Genomic DNA, 9,455 nt, shown 5'->3' on the forward strand with positions numbered 1-9,455 from the left:
CAACCCTGTATACAAAGGGAACAGGATTGATACTTGAGGTGAAGACTCCTTCCCTCTTAATTGGTATTTTGAGTTACTACATCCATAAGTACAGGCCAAATTCATCAAACTGTAGCAATTTACACTTGTTTCCTTTATCAAAATTTTTTTTTTTTTTTTTTAATCTTCCTCTAGTTGAGTTCTGATCATCAAGTCATCAAGTAACTAAATACATTAAAGTAGTTTTCAAAACCTATGGGTACTATCTACAAGTTTGGTCATTCAAGTGTACCTCCTCACTTCGTATCAGCTGGATGCTTCACTCTCAGCTCTAGCCTGAGGCTGGGTCCTTGTTCATGGGCTCAGGTTTCACTACACTTAGGACCAACCAGCTCTTTTTCTTCTCTCTCTCTTCTCCAGGTCAACAGGGGTCTAAGGAATGTGATTGAACTCAGCCCATGTCTTCATTGCTGCCTCTCCCCCTCTTCTACTCGCCAGTAGACCAACATGGTCACCAGAAAGCTTACACGCCTGCTCATGTGTTCCCTTTGAGTCTCAGTTGGAGGGTGGTTTGTCCTGAAGGGACTTGATCACTTGCCTTGATGGCTCCCTGGCAAACTTGCTTGTTCTTGAAATAGCTGTATAAGGTACTTTTGAAAACCTAATGGAGTATAGTTCTACTTTGACACACATGGAGTTGCCATGAGTTAGAATCAATTCAATAGCAACCAGAAGAGCATAGAGTAAGAGAGTGATCTGCCTTGGTATCTAGTAGAGGCAGACCCACAGTTAACAGTAGAAGAGGGAGTGATAGAAATGCAGGGAAAGGAGTTGGGTTTTACTGATTGATTAAAATTGTAGTAAGGTGAGTTGAACAACTAAGGAAAAAAATGAAACAGCAAATGTTTTGCCACAAAGGAATTAAATATATATACAGAGCATTGTTCAATGATGCTAACTGCATCTGGCCACAAAAGTCAGGCAGGTAACATTAATGAGTGATTGGTTGGTGTCCTGGGAATGACAAAACAGAGCAGCACAGACTGTGGTGAACTGAGTATACCATATCCCACTGCAAAGAGCAAACCCTCCATAGCCCCAGCGATCCATGCCAGCAGGTCTACTGTCTCCAGATCTGAGTTTTCAGATTTATGTTGAGGTTTGTCTTTGTGAAATTATTGTTGTTGTTTTTAAATGCCATCTAGTTGGTTCTGACTCATAGTGACTGTGTATAGGATTTCAAAGGAGTGGCTGGTGGGTTTGGATTGTGGACCTAATGGTTAGCAGTTCAATGCTTTCTCTACCTAGTCATTAGTGGATTTAAATGGCTTAAAAGAATAGAACATATTATGTAAGCCACACTGCATTGCCCCCAACCAAAAAATAAAACATAATAAACATGTGCCTGCCTTCCAAATGAAAATTATTAATTAGGATGCTACTCCTCAGAAAATGGTTGAGTTATTCAACTATTTACTAACTTAAACAAATCACTTAAATTATTTGAAGTCTTGGTTTCCTAATCTGTAGGATGAGGATAATAACAGTATTTAAATTACAGGATTTTTGTGAGAATTAAGTGAGGTCATTAATGTGCACAAATACCCTACTAAAAGAAGCTGATTTGTTGTAAAGCTATTTATTTTTGACTTTTTTTTTTTTTAGAATATTTTGGATATATGAAGGGACTTCAAAAAAGTTTGTGGAAAAATCCATTATCTTTTAAATCCATTTTTACCATGAAATTCTTTAAGCCCCCTAGTGTGGTGCTGTAGGCTCAGCACTGGACTGCAAACCACAAAGCTGTCAGTTCAAACCTGCTATCGGCTCCTCAGAAACCCTAAATAGGGTCACTATGAATCAAAACCAACTTGATGGCACTTAACAACAATACGTATATTATATATATCCTGTTGTTTTTGTTGTTAGGTACCATCAAGTCAATTCTGACTTATCGTGACCCTGTGCACAACACAAGGAAATACTGTCCAGTCTTGAGCCATTTTCATAATTACATAGGCTTCTGCCCATTGCTGATGCAGTTGTGCCAATCCATCTCGTTGGGGTTCTCCTTTTTCAAAGTTCCTCCACTGTTTGTTGTTGTCAGGTGCCATCGAGTCGGAACCGACTCATAGCGACTCCATGCACAGCAGAACGAAACAATGTTCGATCCTGGGCCAACCTCACCACCGCTGCCACCCCCGAGTCCATCAATGATGCCACCTGGCCGATCCATCTCGTTGGAGGTCTTCCTCTTTTTCTCTGACCCTCCACCCTACCCAGCATGACATCCTTCTCCAACGATTGTTTCCTCCGGACTACATGTCCAAAGTAGGAGAGACGAAGCTTAGCCATCCTGGCCTCCAAGGAGCACTCTGGCTGCACTTCTTCCAAAACAGATCTATTGGTTCTTTTGGCAGTCCATGGCACCCTCAGTATTCTCCTCCAACACCACAACTCAAAGGCATCAATTCTTCTACGATCCTCTTTATTCACTGTCCAGCTTTCGCATCCATATGAGGCTATTGAAAACACTGTAGCAAACATGATATCCTTCTCCAGGGACTGGTGCTTCCTGATAACATGTCCAAAGTCTGGCCATCTTAGCTTTTAAGGAGCATTCTGGTTGTACTTCTTCCAACACAGATTGTTTGTTCTTCTAGCAGTCCATAGTAGTTTTTATATTTTTCTCCATCACCATAACTCAAACCCATCAATTCTTCTATGGTCTTTTTTATTATTATCCAACATTCACATGTATATGAGGCTATTGAAAATAGCATAACTTGGATTAGGAACACCTTAGTCCTCAAACTGAAACCTTTGCTCTTGAACACATTAAATCTGTGCAGCAGATTTCTCTAATGCAGTATATTGTCTGATTTCTTGACTGCTGCATCCATGAATGAAGTCGTTGACAACTTCAATCCTTTCTCCATTCCTCATGATGTTATTTATTGGTCCACTGGCAAGAACTTTTGTTTTCTTTACATTGAAGTACAACCCATACTAAAGGTTGAGCTTCATAGGTGACTAGTATAGGCCCTTTGTGCTAACTAGGGACTTCATATATACATAAACACATACATACACACCTATGCATATATATACATATGTAAGGTTATAAGTTGAGGTGCTAATGGTAAGGCCTCAGTTTGTACAGATGTGCTGCTTTGTTTAAAAAAAAAAGATGAAACTTTCAACCTATGCAGGATCTCTGTGAGTCAGAACTGACTGGCTAGCACACAACTACCACCATTACCATATATAATTTATTTTAATACAGCATGTTGTTTTTGCTGGTAAGTGTCAATTCATAGCTACCATGTATGCTGGGTCTGAGGAGTGACTGGTGGGTTCGAGCCACCAATTGCGGTTAGCGGTCCAATTATTATCCTACAGTGTCACACCAAGATTCCACAGTATGGTATATACACACATTTTTTTTTGCCTTTTTTTTCCCCCCCAGAAAATAAGAAACCGAAGACAGACTAAACAGACTGTATGGGGAGTATTCAAAAAGGGGAGGATTTAGTTCTGCTGTTGACGTCCTTTATGCCATTGATTTCACATTCTAGCAAGCACTGTTGACCCATAACTGCTGATTTACATGGAGCAAATGGCAGTGCTGGACCCAACAAAGGGTGGCAAAGAAAAGGTATCACCCTGCATGCTGGAATGCCAGTTTCAAAGCAGCTCTAGCAGACCTCAAGAAATGACTGAGTTTCCAAGGACACAGATGACCAAGGAGTCAGGAGGGTTTGAGACCTGGGTCATTAAAAAGCATCCTTGTAGTAAGAGAGGACCACCCCAAACAGAATTAAGGAAAACTAGATTCCTGGTGAGGAGTCGTAGGATTAGCACTGGACTGCAAACCATAAGGTCGACAGTGTAAACCCACCAGCTGCTCCGCAGAAACCCTACACTGGATCGCTATGAGTCAGCACTTAACAATAACAACAGCAGTTATGGGCACAAAACGTTCTCAAGGAATCTGAAAACAAAAGGACAGCAACCACCAATGAATAAGGTACACAAGCACTGTTAAGGAGCCCTTCCCACAGATCTTACTTTAGTCGGGGATTTAATTTCCAGGAATTCCTATTCTAAGCAAAAAGGGTTTATGGTTAAAGTGCTTAGTACAGGGCTAAACAAAGCACAACAAAAATAACAGTGACTGTGAAACAAAATACTGTAGGATGGACATAAAGATAATGTTCACTCATGTAAACTAACACATAATTCACAATAAAAACTTAAATAAAAAATAACAGTGACTGTCAAATCAATTCCAGAGACGGATCAAAAAAGTGTCAATTTTTAATATTATTTACTTAATATGACTACATTAGATACATGTTTAATATGGCTAGACTGTTGTTGTTAAGTGCCATCAAGTAGGTTCTGACTCATAGTGACCCTGGATAGGGTTTTCAAGGAGTGGCTGGTGGGTTTGAACTATTGACCTTGTGATTAGCAATACATTGCTTATCCTATGGCACCACATCAGGACTCCATATTAGAAACATACTAAAAGGTATGAAACATGAAGCTGAAAAGTGAGATAGCCAGAGACCAGATCACAAAAGGTCTTAGAGACAATGCTAAGGCATTCAGAACTTCTCCAAGTTATTTAGAAATGCTCTGAAATATTTTAAGCAGAATATAAATCACCTATTTTGAACAATATTATTGAGTCAATTTTGACTCATAGTGACCCTGTATAACATTTCTGAGACTGTAGACACACGTGGGACCAGAAAGTCTCATCTTAATCATATTAAATATAGTATATAACAAATCACTTACACTCAAATATTGACATGAAGCTGAAATACGTTTAGTGGATTTTTCTGTTCATTCAGTGTGACAATACATACACCAAGTGCAATTCTTTAGAATCTGCCTTCAATTAACAGCATATGTCCCAGGGGAGAGATGAATTCTAGGTTCCATATGCTCTCCCCAAATACTGACACTGCTTCTGAACTTTGCATACTGATGGCTGTTCTGAAACAGTATCAGCAGAATACAAGGACTAAGACACTCTTCTGGAAAAAATAGTATCTCCACATACTTGAACCACAACCTTTCAAGTAGACAACAGAAGCGAATCAAAGGGTACATTAGTTCTGCTTCCTGCTCTCTGGAAACAACAGCTGATGGAGGCAAGATAGGGCAAGAAGTGGGTGGTAGGAGAGAAGGAAGTTGCTTTTTGCTGACAGAAATAGCTTCTGGGTAAGGTTCAATGCTCAAATACTAAATGGTCAGTCATAAAAAGGTGGTGGCAAAAATGTTTTCTAATTTTTGGTACAAAAAAAGATCATGGCAATTTTCACCTCAGTTTCTCTCATTGTTTCCGGATGGTAGCACAAAAATAAGTTGAGATGAAATGCCTTTGTGAAACTATCTATTTGGAAGTTCTAAACGCCTTAGAACCACAACCATTGATTGAACACCTGCTAACCTGTACTCACAGGTCAGTTTCCTTACAAATAGTTCAGAAAATTGTCCAGTATTTTTCTAGCTCTCTTCCTCATCCACCCACCAGAGACCATCTGTCATTATCTCCTTCAGGCAGAAATGGCCAATCGCCACAGTAAATGTTGGGGTCCTTAGGTGGCACAAGGAGTTTGTACTTTACTACCAACCCTGGCAGGGCTGTAGGATAAGCACTGGACTACCAACTACAAGGTAAGCAGTTCAAACCCATCAGCTGCTCCACAGAAGAAAGACGAGGCTTTCTGCTTGCATAGGATTGACACCTCAGAAACTCTATACAGAATCTCTATGAATCAGAATTGATTTGATGGAAGGCAGTGGGTGTTTCTGCACTAACCAAAAGGTGGGCAGTTCAAACTCACCCAGCTGAGCTGTAGAACAAAGGACTATCTATAAATATTACAGCCAAGAAAACCCTATGGAATACTTCTATTCAGTATTATATGGGATCATCATGAGTAACAATTGACTTGGTAGCAATTTTTTTGGTCCTTTTCTTTCTCTGTCATTGTTCTCATTGCCCCCAATTTAGAATTTTCTCTGGCCTCCTCTATTACATTGTTGGGAGGCAGTTCAATTGATATTAAATACATGAAGCAACTTGCTCTTAAAAATACACTGCTGAACATATTGTTGTTAGGTGCCCTTGAGTTGGTTCCAATTCATAGCAACACTATACACAACAGAACAAAACAGTACTTGAAGTCTAACCCTTCAGAAGCCATCCTCACATTGTTATGTTTAAATCCATTGTTGCAGCCACTGTGTCAATCCATCTCATGGGGGCCTTTCTTTTCTCTGACCCTCCATTTTTCCAAGCATGCGACCTTCTCCAGAGTCTGGAGATATATATTTGACAATATGTCCATAGTACAGAGACAAAGTCTCACTATCCTCGCTTCTAAGGAGCATTCTGATTGTACTTCTTCCAAGACAGACTTGTTTGTCTTTTAATATTTAATATTCATATTCTTTTAATAGTCTCCTCCAACACCATATTTCAAATGCATCAATTCTTTAGCAGTCTTCCTTATTTATTCTCCAACATACCATGGTTTGGATTAGGTGAACTGTCCTCAAACTGACATTTTGGTTAATTAACACAGTAAAGAGGACTTTGACAGCAGATTTGTCTAATGTGATAGATACATCATTTGATTTCTTGATTGCTTCTTTCATGGTATGGTGCTGTAGGATAAGCACTAGACTGCTAGCCTCAACGTCAGTGGTTCAAACCAAACAACCACTCCTCAAAAACCCTATACAGGGTTACTCTGAGTCAAAAACAACTTGATGGCATTTGACAACAGTTTTCAAAGTGTTGATCATGGATCCAAGTAAAATGAAGTCTTTGACAACTTCAATCTTTTCTTCATTTATCATGATTATTTTTATGTTTCAGGTGTGAGGAGTTTTGTTTTCTTTACATTGCATTACAACCCATACTGAAGGCTGTAGTCTTTTATCTTCATCAGTAAGTATTTCAAATCCTCTTCATTTCTACCAAGCAAGGCTATGTCATCTGCATATCACAGATTATTAATAAATCTTCCTTTAATCCTAATGCCTTATACTTCTTCATGCAACCCAGCGTCTCAGATTATTTGTTCAGCATAGATATTAAATAAATCTGGTGAAAGAATACAACCCTGGTGCACACCTTTCCTGATTTTAAGTCATTCACTATCCCCTCGTTCTGTTTTATGACTGCTTCTTGGTTTATGTACAGATCGCTCATGAGCACAATTAAGTATTCTGGAATACCCACTCTTCACAATGTTATCCAGTTAAATGTCATGATCCACACAGTTGAAATATTTTGTGTAGTCAATAAAGCACATGGGAACATCTTTCTGGTAATCTCTGCTTTCAGCCAAGATCCATCTGAAACCCCCAATGATATCCCTTGCTCCATGTCCTCTTCTGAATCTGGCTTGAATTTGTGGCAGCTCCTTGTTGATATAATGATGCAACTTCTTTGGAAATATCTTCAGAAAAATCTGACTTGCATGTGGTATTATTGATATTGTTTGATGATTTCTGCATTCCATTGCATGAACATTTCCAGAGCTGCATCAGTTTGTTGAAATATATCAACTGGTTTCCCATCAATTCCTGGACACTTGTTATTTTGCCAATGCCTTCAGAGGAATTTGGACTTCTTCCTTCAGTACCATTCATTCTTGATCATATGCCAAGTATTGAAATGGCTAAATATGACCAATTATTTTGAGTATAGTGACTATGTGTATTCCTTCCATCTTCTTTAGATGCTTCCTGCATCATTCAATATTTTGTTTATGTTGTTGCTGTTATTGTTGTTAAATACCTTCAAGTTCCTACTCATAGCCACTCTGTATATGACTTTCAGGGAGCAGCTAGTGGGTTTGATCCACTGATCTTGCAATTAGCAATTCAGTATCTACCCTACAGAGCCACACCAGGACTCCATTTTTCATATAGAATTCTTCAGTATTGCAACCCAAGACTCAATTTTTTTTTTTCTTCTTCAGTTCTTTCAGCTTGAAAAAATATTGAACATACTCTTCTCTTTTGGTTTTTTAACTCCAGGTCTTTATATATTTCATTTGAATACTTTACTTGGTCTTCTCAAGGTACCCTTTGAAATTTTCTTTTCAGCACTTTACCTCCTCATTTCTTCCATTTGCTTTAGCTTCTCTTGCTCAAGATTAAGTTTTAAGGTCTCTTCTGACATCTGTTTTACTCTATTGTTTCTTGTTTGTTTGTTTTTTTCATGACTTTTTTGCTCTCTTCTTGTATGATGTTCTTTATTTCATCCCACAACTCTTCTGGCATTTGGTCATTACTGTTTAATGTATCAAATCTGTTCTTGGAATTGTCTCTAAATTCAGGTGGTATACACTCAATGTTGGAAGTAAAATTTTGTTAAACATAATGCAAAAATGACTGTAACCACACATTGACAGAGAACTTCCAGAGGTTCAGTTGGATTAGGAAGAGGACATGGAATGAGGGATATCATTGTTGATGTCAGAGGACCTTAACTGAAAGCAAAGAATACCAGAAAGATGTTTGCTTGTGTTTTATTGACTGTGCAAAGGCTTCCAATTGTGTAGATCATGACAAGCTATGTGCAACTTTGCAGAGAATGAGTATTCCAGAACACTTAATTATGCTCATGAGGAACCTGTACATAGACCAAGAAGCAGTTGTTTGAACAGAGCAAGGGAACACTGAATGGTTTAAAATTAGGAAAGGTGTGTATCAGGAGTATATTCTTTCACCTTCCTGGGCTGCTAACTTCAAGGTAAGCAGTTCAACACTACAAGCTGTTCTGTGGGAGAGAAGATAAGGCTTTCCGCTCCTATAAAGTTTCACAGTCTTGGAAATCCTATAAAAGGTCACTATGAGTAAGAACCTACTCCAAAGCACATAACCACCAACCACTCCAACCACTGTTGTTCAATTTATATGCTAAGCAAATAATCTGTGAAGCTGGATTTGATGATGAAAAAACATGGTATTAGGATTGGAGGAAGACTCATTAACAACCTGCAATATGCAGATGATACAACCTTGCTTGCTGAAAACTAAGACAACTTAAGTACTGATAAAGATCAAAGACAACAGTTTTGGTAGAGGTTGCATCTCAATGTAAAGAAAGCAAAAATCCTCAACACTTGACCAATGAAAAAACATCAAAATAAATGGAGAAAGGGTTGAAGATGTCAAAGACTTAATTTCTCTAAAACCAACCATCAACATTCATGGAGGCAGCAGTGAAGAAATTCAACAACGTATTGTATGGAACAAATCTGCTACACAAGACCTCTTCAAAGTGGTTAAGAGTACCTGACCGAAACCATGGTATTTTCAACAACCTCATATTCATGTGAAAGTTGCATAGTGAATAAAGAAGACTGTGGAAGAATTGATGCATTTGAGTTATGGTGTTGGAGAAAAATATTGAGAGTACCATGGACTGCCAGAAG

Source organism: Chrysochloris asiatica, unplaced genomic scaffold (genome assembly GCF_000296735.1).
Source record: "Chrysochloris asiatica unplaced genomic scaffold, ChrAsi1.0 scaffold00057, whole genome shotgun sequence".
Lineage (NCBI taxonomy): Eukaryota > Metazoa > Chordata > Mammalia > Afrosoricida > Chrysochloridae > Chrysochloris > Chrysochloris asiatica.